General features: G+C 54.5%; 1 protein-coding gene across 1 annotated transcript in view; it reads right to left on the bottom strand.

Moving 5' to 3' along the window:
• The window catches only part of ANKRD11 (ankyrin repeat domain 11), an 80,120-nt gene that overhangs the window by 43,667 nt on the left and 16,298 nt on the right, over window positions 1–20,155 (bottom strand). The window contains exon 2 of the mRNA XM_042885849.1: window positions 18,721–18,800. The gene's annotated coding sequence lies outside the window, so the exon portion shown is untranslated. The remainder of the gene's footprint in view (window positions 1–18,720; window positions 18,801–20,155) is intronic.

Below are 20,155 nucleotides of genomic sequence, written 5' to 3'. Positions count from 1 at the left end.
AATGACAACATAGCACCTTAAATACATGAAGCCAGGACTGGGAGCACAGGAGTTCCGCCACAGACACAGAGCACCCTGAGCTGGAGGAGAAACGTTGGAGTGCCACAGCCCTGAGCATCGCCCCACAGCGCCCATGTGCTGGGTGCACTCATCCACCTGCTGCCACGTAAATGCCCCAAACCATTTTCATTACAAAGATGGCATTCCAATAAGCAGGTACAGAGAGAAGAGGCCATCCTGCCCACCTGCAGCACACAAATGCGCACCGTGTACATATGCTAAAAGGCACTCCTCACACAGCTCCAGTCTGCTGCTGACTGTGCTGAATTCCTCAAAGAAAAGGACACACTTTGTGCTGAGCAACTGGGAAACAGCCCTGGAAACAGGAGCCTCCCAAGAGCTGCGTCTGCATGCCCACAGGCAGGACACGGCCTGCTGCTCTGCCCACACCGGTCAGCTCCCATCAGGATTTTTACTTTTTGGCTGTTTTTGGCAGGGGAGGAAAGATGCAGCTCCCCAGCAGAACGCACGGCACGGATCCCACAGACAAGCTGACAGCAGCACCGAAACCCGGCTCACAGAACCTCCATCTTCAGAGAGTAATTACAGCTTAACCGAAATAAGCACATCCCTGTGCTGCGTGCACATCACAGCTCTCCTTCCCTCGGAGGCGAATGCCAGGAATACCTGCTGACAGGCTGCCCTGCCTACTCCTCTCCATTTTCTCAGGCTTCCTTCCTGGCTCCCTTCCAGCATTCCCATCTCTCTCAGAGGATCCTGTTTTCCTCCACCATCCGCGCTGTCTCCTCCTCTTCCTTCTCATCGCCACCCACTCGTTTTTTTTCCCCTTTCCCAACACCGTCTTTGCCACATCCCTTCACCGCAGCACCTCCCTGCCGTGCAGCTGGCTGAGCCTGGCCCTGGGCAGCGCGGCTCCAGGAGCTCAGCCTGCCTCCCCCAGCCCAGAGCTCATCATTCACCCAAAAGGAGCTGCGAGGAGTGAGGCTCCTTATCTCACTGTTGTACTGACATTTTAACTCTTGGGACCCCAGCGCAGCCCTAAGCACTGCGGATCCGCTTGCTTGGAGCACAGTGATGCAAGAACCAAGAGCGAGTCTCACAATATCACCATTTCCACAAAGAAAGATTGCTAATTAACGATGCTATAACCGCCCCCAGCGCGCTCGTTTGCGCCACACAACATTAAGCTCCTTATTTTATGAGCTTGACACAGCCTGTGGGAACACCTGCATGGCTGCACAGGTATGGGGGACCCAGGGCTGCGCTTGGCTTTGTGCATCACCTCCCCCAACACCCAGCATTGCACTGATTTATAGCCACGGGGGCATTGCAAGAAGCAGGCTGATGTCATGTCATAGAACCACAGAATGGCCTGGGTTGTAAGGAGCACAGTGCTCATCTGGTTCCAACCCCCTGCTGTGTGCAGGTCACCAACCAGCAGCCCAGGCTGCCCAGAGCCACATCCAGCCTGGCCTCGAATGCCTGCAGGGATGGGGCATCCACAGCCTCCTTGGGCAACCTGTGCCAGTGCCTCACCACCCTCTGGCTGAAAACCTTCCTCCTCATAACCAACCCAAACCTCCCCCGTCCCACTTTAAAACCATTCCCCTTGTCCCATCACCATCCACCCTCACAAACAGCCATTCCCTCTCCTGTTTACACGCTCCCTTCAAGTACTGGATGGCCACAATGAGGTCTCCTTGGAGCCTTCTCTTCTCCAAGCTAAACAAGCCCAGTTCCCAAGCCCCACAGCTCCCAGCCCCACAGCTCCCAGCCCCGTTTCACACGGGAAGCTCTGGGTTCCCCCCCAGCTGGGCGCACACAAGAGGACATTGTGTGGCTGAATGGGGAGCAGCGTGCTGATGCCTGGGCTGCAAAGCACATGGGACAGGTGCACAGAAGCTTACCAAATTGGCGCACACGGCTCGCACACAACTTCATTTCTGGGTGAGAACGCACAGCAAATTGCTGCTGCTGGAGAGGCCGCAGCGTGTGTGTGTGTGTGGGGAGGGGGAGAAATCCCATTAGCCCCAGCGCAGACACGTCTCACGCTTGCCAGCTCACAATGTGGACGCTCACACTTTCTGTCCCTGTGCCCCCAGCCCCGAGGCGCCTCGTTTCAGCCCAGCTGCTGGCCGGCCTGGACCCAACGTGCACCTCCACGCACTGCTTTGTTTTGAGGTCTGCACCAAGTGAATCACCCGGCAGAAGGCAGGCAGGCAGCCGAGGCCCCGGCACGTCCCAGCGGTGTTTGGGGACTGCACGGTGCTTTAAAGCTGTTCCCGATGCACCTTACCGCCTCGCAGCACAGTGCTGTACCCAACAGCCCAGCTCTGAGCCCAAATCAACCCACAGTGTGGCCCATGCACACGGGCACCCCAGCTCCCTGTGTGCCAAATGCACCCCATCCCGTTTTGGTGGTATGTGCACAGGGAGTGCTCAAGTCTGTGCTGCAGCAGGAAGAAAGCAGATGGGGAAGGACTTTCCAGGGGTTTAGAACAGACTGGAGAAGCGAAGGCTCTGGGGAGAGCTGAGAACGGCCTGCGAGCACCCACAGGGGCTGTAAGGAGGAAAGGGACCGACTCCTCAGCAGGATCTGTTGGGATAGGGCACAGGGAAATGGCTTCATGCTGAAAGAGTGGAGATTCAGACTGCATTTAAGGGAAAATACAAGCAGTACGGCACTGGCACAGGCTGGGGTCAGGCTGGTGGGCCCTGAGCTCCTGATGGCGCTGCCATGTTCCTGCTGGCGGCCCTCAGAGGTCCCTTCCAACCCAGTGCTCTTACCAACCCAGCAGAGGCTGGGATCTGACATGGGAGCACACGGTGCTCCTCACCCACACCAATCTGTGCCTTTTCCTGCTATTTCACCTAGAAACAGCTGGAAACTCCCTCCTGCTCTCTAACCGGCACATCCACGAGCAAAGCCCTGAGCAGCTTTGAGGCTGGGTTTGCTAAGAGCATCTTCTGCCTAAAATGCAAGCTCATATGTGCAGGTAAGCCAGGTCTGCACCTCGAATACCACACTTGGAGGCATCTAAGCCAACAAGCTGCAGAGCAATGCCCCCCCAGGGAACCGGTTGGGCTGGCTGCTATATAAAGCAGCAGGCACCGCATGCAGCTTTTTCATTACAGATTAAGTCAACCAAGTTCTGCCTGGGCTTAGGAAAAACACTGACGGGCACCAGCCGTGGTGAGCACTATCCTGATATGGGACACAGGTGTGGCATTGGGGCACGGCGCTGCTCAGAGCTCTGCCCCAGCACTGGCAATAAATAGGAGAGACTGCTGCTCGTCTTAGAGACTGGGAATAAAGCTGAACTTCAGCATTCTGGAAACTTGCTGTGCTCATTGCATTACAACCCCACGTCGCAGCACAGACGCCACTGAAAGCATCAGCTGGGTGCGAATGACTCTCCTAAGCACAGGATGCTTCATAGGAGGGGCAGAAGAAAATCTCATAAGGAACAAAATGCACGGAATGCTAAAAGCTGAAGAAGACCACCAAGGCCATCTAATCCAACCACCAGTCAGACTGGGACTGCTCCTTTGGTTCCAGGCACCCCAACCAACCAACCACCTTTCTGTGCTGTGAAGCCTCTCAAGGAAAGCAGCCACGTCTCCAGCTGATGCCACCAATACAGCACTCCTGTTCCTGGCTGCAACTCCGAACACAACCACTGCCCTTCCGAGGGCAGCCCTGCCTGGCTTGTGCACAGAGCTCAGCCATGGTAACAAAGCACCACCAGCACATGTTGCCTTAGCTACACGCGGCCGTCGCAGTCTGTGGGAACGCACACGGCAGCAAGGAAACCGACAGCCAGCACCATGGCACGGCACTGCATCTCCCCACCCTGCAGCAGGGATGCACACAACACACGTGTCCACACAGCCCGGCCATGCCACGCATCGCACAGCAGCAGGGCACACCGAGCGCTGAGCTCCTGCCCTCCCCAGGGCTGAGGCTCTGTGCCACACACGGAGCCCACCGCCCGGCCGCAGCCCCACGCTCACACCGGGCTGCTTCACACACCAACAGCTGACATTTGGAAAAGTTTAAATATCAAAATTTACTCCTCTGTAAAAGCCGAAAATAATCCGTGCTTGGCGCATGACGTGGCGCTGGCATTTGTGCAGCCTGAATCAACGCCGAGCGACGGAGCAGCCCCTGCAGCCCCAGAGGATGAGCCTGGGGAGGAGGGGAGCACCGAGACCAAAGCCAGCCCTCATCTCCAGTCACAGAAGTCTTCCAGAGAAAGATGAATTCCCAGCTTAAGCCTTCCATTGATTTGTAAAGGAATACTTCTCAGGGTGCCTCAAGTTAAAATTGTTTAACGTGTTTTACAGCCTCTCCAAACTCTTTTTATGGTCTTGGAGCCCGTCCACATTTGCAGAAAAAACGCAGCGTTTCAGCTTCGGTTTGCCTGCTATTTCAGCACACTGCTCTCAAGCTCCCCAGGAGATGAGCGCAGTCCCTGGGCAGGACACTTCCACAGCTGCTGTTTGCAGCCCCGGTGGCTGGGGACCCATCTCTGCTCTTGCTGATGGCATCAGGGCACAGGGAAGGCTGCAGGAGGTGACGGTGTCACACACCACAGCAGGGGAGGGTCAGGTTGGGTATTGGAAACATTTCTTCTTGGAAAGAGCAGCGATGGAGACACCATCTCTGGGTGTCCCAGAACCACGGGGATGTGGCACTGAGGGATGTGGGGATGGGCACGGTGAGGAGCACAGAGAGCACAGCCTGGCCTCAGGAACATGGAACATGTGTGCAGAACACGGCACAGCCCAACCACAGGCAGTTCTGCCAGTGTTGCTTAAATCAAAGAAGGTCTGCAGGAAGACAGGCATGAGAAAGGAGCACACCACTGCCATTAAGAGAAAAGCCCCAAGAGGCCTCCGTCCACTCTTTGATTCCTCTTATTTCCCCCATAGAAAACCCCCAGGGGCGTGGATGCTCTCATACCACCAAGGAGGAAGCTGAAATCCAGCCTGGGGATTTATTATGCTTTTTAAGAGGCATTTTTAAGAGGCAAATGTGAAGAGCAGATCCACAGCACAAGGAATGCAGAGGATACAAACCAGGCAGCAAGAGGCTGCACTGAGCACAGCCCCAGGGACGCACGCAGCTCCCAGCAGAGGCTGAGCAGCAGCTGCTGCTGGGTTCAGGTGCTGCACTCCACCATGGCCAGGTGGATGTGGGGCCAGGCTGCAGGCTCAGGGCTTCTCGTACAGCTCAGTCACTGCAGGCTGAGTGCAAGCAGCTCTGGACCATGGCCCTGGGCAGCTGCTGTGGGCCTTCGTGGGGCTGCTTGCTGCCTGTGGGTGTCAGCGTGAGGCCCAAAGACCCCAAGATGCTGTGTGCAGCAATGAGCCATGGGCTGAGCACAGTAAGTCGGCTTTGTTTTAGTTTTAACAGCTACATCTCACTTCCTTGGAGAACTGTAAAAGCTGAAGTGCTCTCTACACGAAACCCTGAGAGCAAGAAATCATAACACATAGCAAGGATCCTGAATAACTTGTCACTGCCCTGCCCTATAAACAAATGGATGGGAGAAAGTCAGGAAAACTCAAGGAAAATAAGAGGTGATGAAGAAGAGGAGCAGCAGCACCCGAGCCAGAGAGCTCCAAGGGTTACTCACAACAGAGCACAGCCACCCTACGGAGATGCAACGTTCTCCAATGCGGTCGTGCCCCAAAGCAGCAGAACACGATGCAAGCAGGGCAGGGAGCAGAGGGCCGCAGGAGCACAGCTGTGAGCTCCGTGCTGCTCAGCACTGCCTTTCAATGCAACTGCAGCATGAATGGGGCTTCACCCTGACCTACATTTCTCCCAGCGCCGCAGCCTCCATCGCGGGAAGCAGGCACACAGAGCGCGAGGGTTTGAACGTGCCAGCTCAGAACTGAGCGGACGACACGATGAGGAACAGAAGATGCTTTCTGATATATAGAAAGTCTGGAGCACAGCTAGTGCTGACAGGATTCCTTCAAAAAATTCCAGAATCTTCCGTGGGAAGGAAAGACTATGAATGAGTTCAATGAAAAGATGAAAAACCAACAGTCTGCAGTGGGGAGGGGACGGTACTGAACCCAGCAGGGAGCCAACAGGCACTGGGGCTCTGCACAGACATTCAGTACCAACAGCAGGATCGCAGCCAGCTTTTGTCCACCCAGGTCCCAGCCACAGGAGGGGCAGGGACCCACACAGCGCCCAGGGAAGCTCCTGGGTGCTGCCCCAAAGGCAGCTGTCACACTTGTTTGGCCTTCCCCCCCTCCTCCCCCCCCAAGGCCTTCAGCAACACTGAAAAATACTTAGAGAATCCAACCGGTAAGGCAGGCACAGCCAAAGCTATCCCATTTCTAAGCAACACAGAACTGACTTGCGGGTAAGCGATCCAAACACACCAACAGATAGGGGCAGCTCCCGGGGCAGGGAGGGGAGATCCCAGAGCTCGGGGAGATCCGGGTGGCTTCAGAGCACACCGCTCCTCCTCACCCAGAGGGAAACTGAAGTCACCAACTGATGTGAGGTCCCACTTGCTGACTGGCATACAGGAGAACACTCTGCTCTGCAGCATCTCGCTGGGAAGGCTCCCCCACTGCCAGCGGCAGGCACGGCCCTGAGCTCCCCATCCCATCCCATGGAAAGCAGCAGGGCACAGCACAGCCCCGGCACCACCACAGCTGCAGAAGGGACACAGCATGATGCACCAACCATCAGCACGGGGCAAGAAGGAAACCGTTACCCCAAGAGCACGTCTGAAAGAATCTTCACATGCACTGCAAAACCCAAAGCAGATTAAGTGCTTAGAAGGAAGGTAGCCTATTTTCCTCCCTTCTCTCAACACAACAGAAAACGCTCCTTTAAAATGACTGCTCTCAGTTTTAGCACTGACGATAGCTAGGTCAGAAGCCAGCCTTGGAAAGTTTTACTCAGCAGCAGCTTTAGAAACCATAAATTATCTTTAGCCCAAGTTTACAAGCTCCCCTCCTCAACAGAGCGCGGCTGCCAGCGCTGTTCCTCAAGGCTCCTCTCAAAGCAGGGCAGCTGCTGCACCCCGGTGAGGCACGGCGCTGTGCTGCGTGGGGGACGCGCTGCAGGGCTGCAGGGCTGCGTTGAGGAGCAGGGAGAGCTGCAGGCGCTGCTCCCACCACCACGTGAGCACCACGCACGGCCCGGCGGAGCACGGTTACCTTCTCTATGTAAGCTGCACTTGGGAATGTTTCTACAAACCTAAAACCGAAAAAATACAAGTAATAAAAAGTGTTTTATTAGCTGAAGGGCTTCTCCCCCCCTCCCACGGGTCTATAGCACAGACTTGGCAGGAAACTTCAGCTCCTAAGAACGCACCCTCCAGAAGCAGGGCGCACAGACAGCCCCAGGCTCACCCCACGCTGCACCCTGTGCCCTCACAGCAGGCAATCAGCTCAGTAGAAAGGCGAGCAGCAGCCATCAGTGCTGCAGTGTCAAAGTCTGGGGGCCCCCTTCCGCCCCCCGTTTTTGCACAGAAGGAAGCTGGGCGCTGCTGATCTCCGCAGCACAGCAGCAGGTTCATGGCTGCAGCAGGGCAGCCCAGGCAGTGCCCCGTGCCCAGCCAGGGGCTTCTGAGCACAGCCGTGCCAGGGACAGTGCCAGCCAAGGCCGGTGCTCCTCCAGCAGCTGCCAGCCCTCTGGTGAAGCACCCAAACTCTCCTGCCCTGCACTGAGCTGTGTTTGTCTGTCTCTGCACTGACACCTTAAGGGAGGCCCTGCTCAACTTGTGAGCTCTGGCACATCTCCTCCTTGCAGGATCTCAACCCTCACCAAGGAGGATCTGTAGGCTTTATTTATCAAAGGAAAATGGCCCGGATAAAAGCTTAGAACATTCTTTTTGCCCATTGTGAGAAGCCCCTCAGCCCTCTGGCCGTGCACCACGTTTTCTTGGGTGCTTTCCTTCAGAGCTGCCCCTACGAGGGCTTTGCCTCAGGATCCATCCACACATTCGAGCCACAGATGGCACTGAATGGAGTCATCCCTTCAAATATCTGTCAAACACAATCCTTCCCCTGCTCCGATTCTCACTGGCTTACCCCACAGTGCTGGGATGAAGTCATAAATTACACACCCTGCCACTCAATTCCCTCCGATGGTTTGGTAGAACCTCTCCACTAATAACCAGTGATCAGCCACCTCCTCGTGGCTTAAGTGGTTTCCAATCATGAAAGATTTATCCGCTGCGACTTCCAGTCAATCACAGAGACACCCAAATGGCTGCCAGGCACTCAGCTCTGACCGCAGGGCGAGCAGAGCGGCTCTGGGGCTGAGGGAAGCAGATCACTGCTGACTGCAGGCACCCCAAAGCAGAGAGGAGCTGCAACAGCCGCTCATAAAAACCACCCGCATCTCAGCTGGGAAGTCAGAAGCTCAGCATGCTGAAGTCACCCAGGAGCACCACGGATGCAGGGAGGGATGGGCCGGCCGAGTGCAGGGGACAGCAGCAGCACAAAGAAGGGATGCTCTCACTGCACGGCGCGAGATCTGCTAGGAGATGCCAGCACAGCAAGCAGGCCACGGCCCACCAGCTCCACAGCAACAACTGGAAGAGTAAGAGCTATTTATTTTGCCACGTTCTGAAACTGAAATAAGAAAACATTCAAACACTACAGCTTATTTAGATAATACACACCGGAAGACATCTTTTACTGCTGGCAGCTTGAAAGAAAAGAACATAATTACAATTCCAAGCATGAAATGAGCTCTCTTCCACACATGCCTGAACCAAGCCTAACTGTTCCACCAGCTGTAGTGAATCAAAGCAGGCGGAATTCAACAGGAAGGACCCAGCAGCAGCACTGGATGCCTTTAACGCAGCAGTCGCACAGCACCTGGGCCCTGAGCTGCAGCTGACGTGGGCATGGAAAGTCTGACCTCCCTGCACATAGATCTGCAGCTCCAGCCTGTCTGAGAAACAGCTCCACTCCTTCCACAACCTCCACCTCCTGCTGCTGTGCCCTCACTACCAAAGGGGGCACCCACTCCTCCCTGCTGGCAGTCTCACCCTCCCGAGCCATTCCACATCTGCTTTCCCCCCAGGATGCAGAGCCTCAGAGCACACAGACAGAATGCAGCCTCCCCAAAGCTGCTCCCAGCAGCCCTGCTGTGGGACCCCAGCAAACACAGGGACACCACCAGCACCCCGACATCACCTGCACGGCCACTGCTGCTCCGCAGTAAGAACAAAAACCATTGCAAACCAAGTTAGCGTTCCCAGCCTTGATGCAACTCCAAGCAGGCTCCCATGTTTGCACAGAGGTTCCTACACGAGCCAATTCCTTTCACAGCCTGGCACAGAGTCACAGAGCACTGGGACATGGGGGTGAGCAGGGGACAGCAGTCCCAGCTCTGAGATGGGAGCCCAGCCACAGGGTTCCCGAATTCACGCTCCTATCTCCCATGCAGCCACAGCAATCATGCTGTCAGAACAAGGGCCGTAATGCTGCCGTTAGAGAAGCGATCCTAAGATGCCCAGAAGGAAGATCAAAGCTGACTCTCCCGGCCAAAAGCAGCCGACGTTTCCCTTTTCAGGCTGGGCACACGCACAGCAGCACGCCCGTTTCTGGAAGCAAAGCAGAAGTGCCAGCACACCGCAGCCCTGTGCGGGGCAGGCAGCGAGCGCAGCACGTCCCACAGCCGTGTGCTGCCTGCTGGGCTCCTGCCCAGGGTCCCACACAGCCCAGCCCCAAACAGGTCGAGCTCAGCTCAGCCCTGGGCTCCGGCTGCCAGCCCTCCGCTCGGCACGCGGGGCAGCTGCTGGCACACAGCTCGGGTTCACCTTCCTGGCATCTCTCCTGAATTCGGATGCGCTGCATGCATGTCAGACTGCAACCCCTGCAGCCTGAGAGCACCGAGTTTCATAAGCTCAAAAACAGCAAAGACTACAATGACCTAAAAATAAGGAAAACCAACAAAAACAGGGCTCAGGAACATTCTATACCAAACGTTAGTGCGTGCTCACAAATATAGACAGATCTACACGTACGTATATGTGACTGGACTCATTCTGCTTTAAATCATCTCTGCTGTACATGGATCTTTCCTCCCCCATTTTTCAACCCCGAAAGAATTACCGTTTCTTTCCAGACGAGGACTGCTGCCAACATTCTGCAGGGCTGAAGGCCAAACCACACATAGCTCAACAACAGCACGGTTTAACAAAAAGTAAAACTATCACTTTTTTGTCTTTTTTTTATTATTATTAATTGTACCTTGAGAAAGCATGGCTGAGTAGGAGGGGTAAAAAGTCAAGAGTCATCAATGAGTTCCAGAGTAATGAGGTTTATTCGTGCTGCTGAACATCCATTCTACCAAGTCTATCTATCGGATGCATCTCCATCCTTTGGTGCCTGAGCTTCAGGCAGCCCTACAGAGGAGCATCCCCTGCTCTGCAGCTCCATTATCTCCTGACTCGGAGCCACTCCAGCACGTGTTTACAGACACCAGTTTCATAACCAGGCCAGCACAAGCTGGTGAGGCTCTGATTCCTGTTTGCCCAGCAGAAAGCAGGCAGACCAGCCTCCTTTCCCAGCGATCTCTGAGACTGCAAGAAAAAAAACCAACTCTGCAAACTGCAAACATGCAGCCCTCTTTCAACACCTTTTAATTACAGCCTCCATAGGATCATGGCTTGAATAAGCACCAGGCTCCCTTCTCAGCCACACAGCACAGCTCTGCTGTCACCACCAGACATGCAAGGTCCTCAGTAAATAAAAACACATCTGTACCAAAGAGGAAAGCTACAAGGAACCACAGTGGGAGAGGGAGGGGGAATGGATCCCTCCGAGGTGAGCGGCAGACCCACCAGTCCACCTCCCAATGCTAAAGCCACGCACATTTTATGTGTTCACAAAAACCATATTCCTCCTTTGCCCAGTACACTCCGTCCTCCTCGCTCATATCCAAGAGTCGATCCAAAGACATTTAACACAGCTACATAAAAAACAGCGCAGTGTTTTCTCCATTCCTCTGAGCTACCGTAACTTGAACGGGGGATACAGAACCTCTTTCTGCTGGCAAAGCAAAGCTCTGCACGGGAAAGAGCAGAGATACACGGTCAGAACACAGGTTGTACGGCAGCAACAAGAAAACCCTGCACTCACAGTCTGATTGCAGTCAGGGTTACTTCTTAGCTTAGCACCACAGAGCCCAGCACACAGGGAACGGCGGGCAGGCAGCGCGGGGCCACGTGCAGGCAGGGCTGGGACACGAGGCACACACACCGCACAGCTCCTCGCAAACACGGCGCCGGGATTCCAGGCTGCTGTTATGCACGGCCCATCGCTCCAGTTATCTGTCTCCAAGATCTAATTAATCCTCTTGCTCATCACAGCCCAGGCTGACACGGGAGCGTCTCGAAGCTCGGTGCGGTTTCGCAAGTATGAGAAGTAGATGGAGCAGCGCAGGGAGGAGGGCCGGCAGCACAGAGCCGTGGAAGCACTGCTGGTCCCCGGCCCACATTCCTTCCAGAGCGCGCCAGCAGCCCCCGAGCAGACGCTGCAACGCTGCACTGCAGCACATGCTACACGTCAGCCCTGAGCGCAGATGCCCTTGGAAACAGAGCCGTCTAAAAATACGGCCGTGCAGCCGCACACCTCCACCGGCACCGCGGCACCGCCCGGCTCTCCTACCTGCACCGCGTGGCGAGGAGCGCAGCTCCGCTCTCCTCTCCCAGCAGCGCTCACAGCCGGCCCCGGACGGAGCCCAGCCAGGGAGCGGCCGACACAGAGCTTTCCTTTCAGCCTGCAGTAAAAGCACCATTAATGCTGGGGGAAAGCCTCAGGCCTGGCCAGCTGCTGCGCCCAGGTGCAGCTGTAGCTGCTGACAGGGGGAAAAATAAAAAAATTAAAAAAAAAACTCAGGATTTTTTTTTTTAATGCATCTGTTTTCATTTTTACAATGAAATTCACTACCTGCTGTCGTTCCATTCTCCGATTCCCCCGAACTCTGGTGCAGCATTAACAGGCAGCAAGGCAGACGCGGTGCCACTCAGCGCACCAACACGCTGCTCAGCTGCCCCACCATCAGCCCCTTCTGCATGGGAAGCCTTGGTGACAAATCCCAGATGCCGACGCTCCAAAGCAGAGCTCTGCAGTGAATGTTTTTCCACCAACTTAGAACAAATTCCTGTGAATATTTAATTCCTACATTATCTCCAACCAAAACGTGCATTTCTGTTACAGTGCTTCATTTCAATTAAGAAAAAGTTGAGAGGCTTCTTGCAGGAAAACAAATACAGGATATGGGCAAGACTACAAGAATGAGGGAAAAACTACTGAAGACAAGACGACAATTTTCTTCTGACCAGGTGACACAGAAAGGAAGTACAGTCATTGTGGGACTCTCACAGCAAACCCAGGTCCAACAGGGAATAACCGGAACAGTTCAACGCTGCCCCAACACACAGCTGTGAGCCTGCAGGGTCAGAACGACCCACAGCAAAGCACTGCCACCTGCCCATCCCCACCCAACCGACCAGAGCGTCCAATCCTTCAGCCTTCCCCAAGCTTTTCCTCCCAAACCACGCTGGTTTCAGCACCTGGCCAATGGTTGCAGCATCAGAGCAGCACATTCTTCCATCCATCGTTCCCCATCCAACCACTCTTCCTGTGCTCAGCATGTCCTGGAGCAAGCCTAGAGCCTCAGCTCCTGGGAAACACGGGATCAGGGCTCCTTGCTGCAGCCTGACATCAAGAAACACCACAGACTGAGTGCTCTTAAACACCCCTGAGCTTGTTCCCATAGACCTGAGCCTCCCCGTGGGACACGATGACTTGAGATTGCCCCTAAAAGCCTCTGGGACTGCAGGCCCCAAGGCTGCAGGTTGCTGCAGGAGAAGCTGCCTGTGGGGTGTTGTGAGATAGGAGCCCACACACCTCCCAGAGGGGCTCTGATGAAAGGCAACGCTTTGCTCCAACGGCCCGGAGCAGGCTGTGCAAAGCTGGGAAACACAAAGTGCCAGAGCCCTCAGACAGAGCTGCTTTCTGGACAAGCACCAGAATGGGTGCACTGCAAAGTGAACTCCTGTGCTGCAGCACCTGCTCCACTGTCCCTGCGCCACTGCTGCTCTGTGAGCCCGCAGCCACCAGCAGCACCAGCCCACCCTCCAGCATCACCGATTCATGGAACGAGCAGAATGGAAACCCACCTTCAGTTTTCCTTATGGAAGAGAACAGCATCCATCGCTGTGGCAATTCCCTCAAATGAATGCACACATGCCTGCCATCTTTTTGCTCTTCAGAGCTGTTAACCCAGAAAGGTGAGGTTGCACAAGAGCACTGCTGCTGGATAAGGCACTGATTTCACCCAGAACAGCTATTGTGCTCTGAAGTAACCTCCACTATTGGTAACTATTCGAATTCAAATCCCAAATGAATTTAGATGGGAGATTACAGAACGCAGACTTGCCATTTCAGTGCTTTGGAGATGTCTGTCCCTTACAGTGAGAGCCCGTGAAAATAACGAGAGGATTTCCACCCAAATGCCTCCAAACCTCAGCAGCACCCCAGGCTGTGGTGGAGGAGCAGATGGCAGCAGGCATCAGCAGCACCACTCCTGGCCCTGGAGCTGAGTTCCTGGGGGCTGCACATAAAGGAGCTGGAGCACTGCTGCCCTGGGGAGCACAGAGCTCCAGCACAGCCCTGCTCCTGTCTCCCCCCCACAATGGGATGTGATCCCTGTGCCCCACATCAGCATAGACCCAAATCTTGTGCTGGAACTTGTGCTGGGGAAGAGCAAACTGCCATACAACAGGGGTAACACACAGAGCAGCAGTGCCGTCAGAGATCCTGAGCTCCCACACTGTTTGTTAAGCTGCTAACCAACCCATGTTCAAGTCCCAGGTCTCAGCCCCATCCTTGTAAGACCTGAGTGCCATCAGGAACTTAAGCATGGCACAGAAGCAACGACACCATCTCCCCTGTTTTGAGGCACTCAGGAGCTTTCCAGAAGCACCCCTTGCTTTTATCAGCAGTCCCTCCCCAACACCAACCAGGCCCACGCACCCCCCAGTGACACCACTGAGCCCCCAGGGACACAGAGCTCAACTAATGGATGTGAACAGCGCAGCCACCAGGAAAACAATTATCTCCGCTGTTCTGTAAAAGAGCAAGAGATGAGGGAACGAGAACCTCCTGAATCATTATTCATTCAAAAACCCCAACAGCCTGCTCTAATCAGCAGGCCTTTGGTCTGCGAGCTCCTTACGGTAGGAACAGATTGCACACCTCTTGCTGCCAAACGCATCATCTGCACTTAATCAGAGCATGATGGATGTCTTTTGCAAACAAGCCGTTTCAGCCCCGTTCCTGTGTGATCCCACCCTGAAGCCCAGCCCCTGGAAGCCCAGCATCCCTCCCAGGGCACACACCTCAGCTCCACTGCCAGCAATGCACTGCAGGGCTCTGCTGCACGGAGCTGCTCTCCCTGGCCTAACAGGGCTGTAAGGGAGAAGGGAACCAACTCTAGTGGGGTGTGTGGGGACAGCACAATGGGAAACAGCTGCAGACCAGAACAGGGCAGATCCAGACTGGAAAGAAGAAGCTGCTTATGGTGAGGGCATTGGTACAGGTTGCACCCTGCAGACACCAGTGTCAGCTCTGGAGGAGAAGCTCTGAGCTCCTGATAGGGCTGCCATGTCCGTGCTGGTGGCAGGGAGGGGACCAGGTAGTCCTCAGAGATCCCTTCCAACCCAAACATTGTGTGATTGTAAGAAACAAGGAACCATGGAATGGCCTGGGTTGGAAAGGACTACAGTGACCATTTAGTGTCAACCCCCTGCTGTGTGCAGGTCACCAACCAGCAGCCCAGGCTGCCCACGGCCACATCCAGCCTGGCCTTGAATGCCTGCAGGGCTGGGGCATCCACAGCCTCCTTGGGCAACCTGTGCCAGTGCCTCACCACCCTCTGGCTGAAAAACTTCCTCCTCATATCCAACCTAAACCTCCCCTGTCTCAGTTTAAAGCCATTCCCCTTGACCCACCACCATCCACCCTTGTAAGGAAGTGAGCTGCCCCCACACAGCACCTCCAGACCCCCTGGAGGATTGCTGCTGCACGGCTCTGAAAGCTGCAGAACTCAAAGTGTGCAGTCAGAACACAGCCCCCTCATGAAAACAGAGTTATTCAAAACCAAGCAGAGTGGAAAAAAAATACCTATTTTCCATTCTTTCAGGTTGTTACTGCAATGGCTTTGTCTGGTTCAAAACAGAAGACAAGAGGAAGGAAGAGCAGTTTATATTTGGTTGCGGGCTGCTCTCGCTGGGAGCTTCCTTCTGTGCTCTGCTGAGCACACAGCCCAGCAGCGCCCACAACAACTCACTGTGCTCAGAGGTTTCTGCTCAGCTCCAATCATTCCTTAAAGCTGCTCCCTTGTGCACACGTGCCAGGTGAGCTGGTTAGCAGCAGGAATGTTACGGGGGGGATTAATGGCAGTGCTGACACGCACAGAAGGAGCCTCCCAAGCCGCACTGCTAAAAGGGAGGCTCAGATCGAGGGCACGTAGGTGGCATCTGCCAGAAATGGCACGTGAATAACAGCTGCAATTTAACAAATACTGATAAAATAGAATGAAGCGTAAAAGCAGCAATTCAGGCACACGGAACGCTGGTGCTGAGATCACACCTGGAAATCCAGCCCTTCCATTGGGGCAGGGGAAGAGTTTTAAAGCCCTTTCCTGCAGATTTCAGCAGCGTTTTGCACCCAGATGCTGGCGTGCCCTGAGCCACGAGCAAGCTGTGCTGACAGCAAAGCCCCCAGCTTACAGCACAGCTCCGGCTTTAAGCGCCCAGTTTAGATGCAGTGTTTTAATCTCAGCACCTCCCGTGGCAGCGCCCCAGGGCTCTGCAGGGCACTGCTCTGCAAGGAGATCCAACCCAGCTCTACGAGCACTGGGCAAACCAGAGTCGTTCATCATCAAGTCGAACGTTTTTTTCATACACGTTGTTAAACACTTAAATCACACCCCATCCAAACAATGCCACCCTTATTGTAGCATCTGACTACCAGAGCACAATTCCATTCTGGAAACGCGTATCGCGATTGCTTTTCCAGCAGCACCTCGGCTTCACAGCTGCACCCTCCCGAGGAGCTCAGAGCAAGGCAGGGCTCCAGCTCCCACCAGCAGCATCGCTGGTGCCCTCCATCTCACACCTCCTTGCACACCATGAACTCTGCACGATTCCAGAGCCAAAGCACCCCTGGGAGCATCACCAGCTCCGGTGGCTCTGCAGCAGCGCTGCCCTCAGGGAGCTGCTGGAGCCCCAGCCTTGCACTCACCCACTGCAGTGCACTGCTCCTCGCTGTGACGTGGAACACAACACGGGAGCTCTGCAGCTTCACACCAAATGCTGTCACATGAGGAGACCCCCACATGGCTTCCCGGGGCCACGGGGCTGCATGGAGCCAGCACCCCAGCTGCCTTCTCACAGCCTGTTTTCTTCAGCTTCCAGCAATAACAAAACGATTGCTTTTAGAGAACTGAAGGTAGCAGGGTTTTAGCAATGTGTGCATGTTGCAATAAGGAGCCAACCACCAAAATGGAGAAATCTCAGGCTTTCATAACTTCCTGCAGCAGGAGGGCCCTCCCCAGCACAGCGTGCTGCACGTGCTGCCCAGCAGGTCCTGGCTGAGCACTGTGCCACAAGTGCCCACACATCCCCTGAGCTGCCCTGCTCCACGGCCCCACGAGCACCACAGCACCCAGAACGTAGCTGCCTGCCCAGCCCCCAGAACGGCCAGGGTTTGAAGGGGCCTCAAGGATCACGAATCTCCAACCCCCTGCCGCATGCAGGGCCACCAACCTTCCCATGTAACACCAGACCAGGCTGCCCAGGGCCCCATCCAGTCTGGCCTTGAACACCTCCACGGATGGGGCATCCACAGCCCCTCTGGGCAGCACGAGAGCAGGGCAGCAGCACAGGATCCTGCTGCAGGAACCAAACCCTTCTGGAGGGGACCCCACAGCACAGCCACTCACTGACTGCTGCACACGGTGCTGGAAGTGGGGGGAAAAAAATCACAGCACGACATCGGAGCAACCATTTGGTGCCCCTGCACACACTGTCACAGATCTAACACGAGGGCAACCCCTCCTCACAGCCACAAACAGCAGTGAGGACAGCTCAGCACAGCCACAGCACACCAAACCCCCTTGGGAGGAGGCAGGTGGCTGCACCCCCCCAGCACACGGTAACACAGGGATCCATTTGTGCACGAGGAGCTGAAAGGCAACAAGGCCTGAAAAGGAACAAGGCTCTGCTCCTGGGAAAGCATTCCTGACCCCATCCCCAGCCATCACAACGCCAGACCCAGCAGCACACAGCTGTGTGAACCACAGGCACAAAGCACAGAGCAGCCAGAGGGAAGAGGGCTGAATGCACACAGCAGATGACAGGCAGCCACCATAGAGGTAGCACATAAGTTTAAGCTCTCAGAAACAGCCCTGAAAGCCACGGGCAGCAAGGAGAACCAAAGGATGGGTGCAGCCCATCTCAGTGCACTGCTGCCCTGCAGGAAGCAAGGCTCCGAGCTGTGCTCCCAGCACAAGTACACTTGGATATTCCATGAATTGCCAATGAAGTGAAAGTTACTGCAGTGAAAACTTATCCTGTTGTTTAAAGGAGAGCTTGTGTTAATAAAAAAAAAAAAAGCAAAACACTTAAATGCAGAATGAAGAATCTTTGTACCAAACGATGAAATGCAATAGGTAGTAAACAACCTGTTCTATAATTGATGAGAGGATCCAGCTCAGTTTTTCAGGCAATTGCAGAGCACTCATTAAAGAAAGAGTTACTGCAGCTACTGCTGAAGGCCTCACACCTGATACACTTTAATTACCAAGCTGCAGCAGGGGAGAGTTACTGATGCCCAGTCTGTTTTGTTTCACTGCGCAAGGTTTCCACACCACTATTAATATTCACCAAGAGATGCTGACATAACACCCGTCTCCCTCTGAATGCCTTGGCATTAGTATGGCCAAGCTAAACACGGGATGATTCCCCCAGAACCCAGGACAAAAGCCCCTTAGGAGCTCGCAAAGCCACCTGATGCAGACCTGCAGCATCCTGAGGACAGCATCAGCCCACCTAACTCCAACCAGGGCCCCGAGCACCCAGACCCCCAGCAGGAGCAGCCCACCCCACTGTGCTTTGGGGCAGCACCAGTCCTCTCCTCTCCTCTCAAAATGCTTCATCAAAAGCCTCAATTTTTCACTCAATTCCACTCTAGGATAATCTACTATTTCTACATCTGCTAACACTACCAAAAGTTGAGTCCTAGCACTGAATGCAAACCACAGCCTCAGCATATCTGGAGGTTTCTCTGCCCAAAACGAAACAGGTGCCATCTGTTCCAATTATACTAATCACAAGGAGACATAACATTGTTAAATTAGCACTTTTTCACAGCTTTGCTTTTTTTTTTCTTGAAAGCAAAGCAAGCAGCCCATGGTGTCCTGCAGGCAGCACCGCACAGTGCCGGAAGTGACACGAGAACGAGGCCTTAGAGCACTTCTCTGGATAATCCCTGTTAGCAGTTCCTTTAAGTCCATGGGAGCTGCAACACTTGGCTTTGAATTATACAAAACAAAGCAAGAACTTGCAGCACAGACAGAAGCACTTGTTAGGTAACAACCGGAAACACTTGGATAGAAGCAAGGTCAATATTTACCGATTCCATAGCTGAAAGCTGCCGTTAGCAGGACATGGATTACAATCCAACTGGGGCGGGTCCCAAAATCGCTGTGTGATCTGAAAGACACAGGGATCATTTCGTTAGAAATGCAGTTGTGTTCAGAACGAGCAGACTGTAGTGAAAGATCTGAGCACTGCTGAACACCAACCCGTCCCCAGCACCCAGAGTACAGCCTGCTCACAGATGGGAATGGCAGGAAGGAAGGGCAGGCGTGAGCTGCTGACCACCACTGCCTCACCCCAAATCTCAGCGTTCAACACAAACCAGCCCTGCTGCAGGCTGCCCCAGGCACACACCTACAGCTGGGCCAGGAAGGAACGAGGCAGAACTTAATAAACTCAATAAACTCAGCCAGGTCCCGCGTGGCACTCCAGCTGTGCAGAACCCAATGTTTCCATTCAGAGCAAAACTGCCCTTTCAAAAGCCTAAATTACAATCACTAATTAACCTACCCAATGATGAGAATCACCCCAAGACCACCAGCAGCACAGCACCTGTCCCCACTCTGTGCCATGCAGCAGTGCCAACGCAGCTCCCAAACCATCAGGCAACACAAGGCAGCTCACAGCCAGGCCTCCCTTTGCCACACAAATACCAAATGCAGTGCTCGGGGAGACCTGCTTGTGGCTCAAAACGAGCTCAGAGCCTTTCAAGACTTGCGATGCCATTTCATATTAGCACAAAGTAATTTGCAAACTGGGTGAGCAGGCAGTTTGGGCAGGGAAGGAGCACTCTGTGTCCAGCACCTCCCCGCCGACGGGGAACCTCAGCCACACGCTGCACCTCGCTGACAGAGCACAGAGCAACGTCTGGTGGCAGCCCTTGAAAAATATACATCGGGAATCAAGTAACACAAACTTCTTACTTAAGAGGATGTCTTGCATCTTTACAGAAGAGAACCCAGCACTAGCAGGTAAGAGCTTTATGAGCATAAGAAGCAAGATGTGCCCAGCACAACAGCACGGCCACATGCAGACTGAAATCACTGCGCTCCATCTCACCCTGACCAGCAAAGCAAAGGGGCTCTCCTGCAGTCCCTGCTTTGCACGGAGTACAAAAGCAGCACAATGCTGGCTCTCCCTCCCAACAAGCAGGAGCCACAACCTCCCCACAAGAGTTTGCTCTTCCCTATGGGAGCTCCTTTGAAGCCAGAAGAGCTGGATTCTGATTTAAAAGCAGACCCACGTTCATTCAGGTTCCACAGCAACCCAAAGCTGGGGTGTAACACTGTATCGTTAGGCTCAAATCCTGCCTCATGCCAACTTCTGAATGAAGAGATCTCAGGAGAGCAGGACAGCCCTTGTCCCCAGCATTCATCTGCTTCCCTCGACAGAATTTCAATGAGGGATCTCTCTGAGGGCTCCACCGAGAAGACCTGCCGGGAATACACGGATACAGCAGCTGTGCAGCA

Source organism: Lagopus leucura, unplaced genomic scaffold, assembly GCF_019238085.1.
Source record: "Lagopus leucura isolate 7727_CA_CO unplaced genomic scaffold, USGS_WTPT01 Super-Scaffold_100053, whole genome shotgun sequence".
Classification (NCBI taxonomy): Eukaryota; Metazoa; Chordata; class Aves; order Galliformes; family Phasianidae; genus Lagopus; species Lagopus leucura.
The sequence above is the reverse complement of the archived record's forward strand: the minus strand, read 5'-3'. Positions and strand labels throughout refer to the sequence as shown.